This window comes from Charadrius vociferus, unplaced genomic scaffold (genome assembly GCF_000708025.1).
Source record: "Charadrius vociferus isolate BGI_N301 unplaced genomic scaffold, ASM70802v2 scaffold140, whole genome shotgun sequence".
NCBI lineage: Eukaryota > Metazoa > Chordata > Aves > Charadriiformes > Charadriidae > Charadrius > Charadrius vociferus.
In genome coordinates, this window is record NW_009646406.1 from 386,881 (window position 1) to 387,234 (window position 354).

Genomic DNA, 354 nt, shown 5'->3' on the forward strand with positions numbered 1-354 from the left:
ATCCATCTACAGGTGGCTATGCTGGCTGGGGTACAAGAGGTGATTCTCATTGTTGACTACTGGTACATACAGAGAGGGCACATATGCAGAGGTGTTTGTAGACTGTCAGTGTTGGGGGAGGTGCTGGAAAAGTGATATCCTGGAAACACACCTCACAATTATCCTGCTCCTGCTGAGTATGAGAAGATGGAGCAACCGGAGCCTGACAGTTTGCTGCTGCAACCTTTTGCCCGGGCAGCCGGGGGGGGTCGGGGGGTTCCTGGCATACGGCCACTCCTCCAACCCTCGGTGAGTGGTGGAGGCTGATGGGAATGCTGTGTGTGAGGGGAGGCGGGAGAGGGGAGGAGGTGGCTT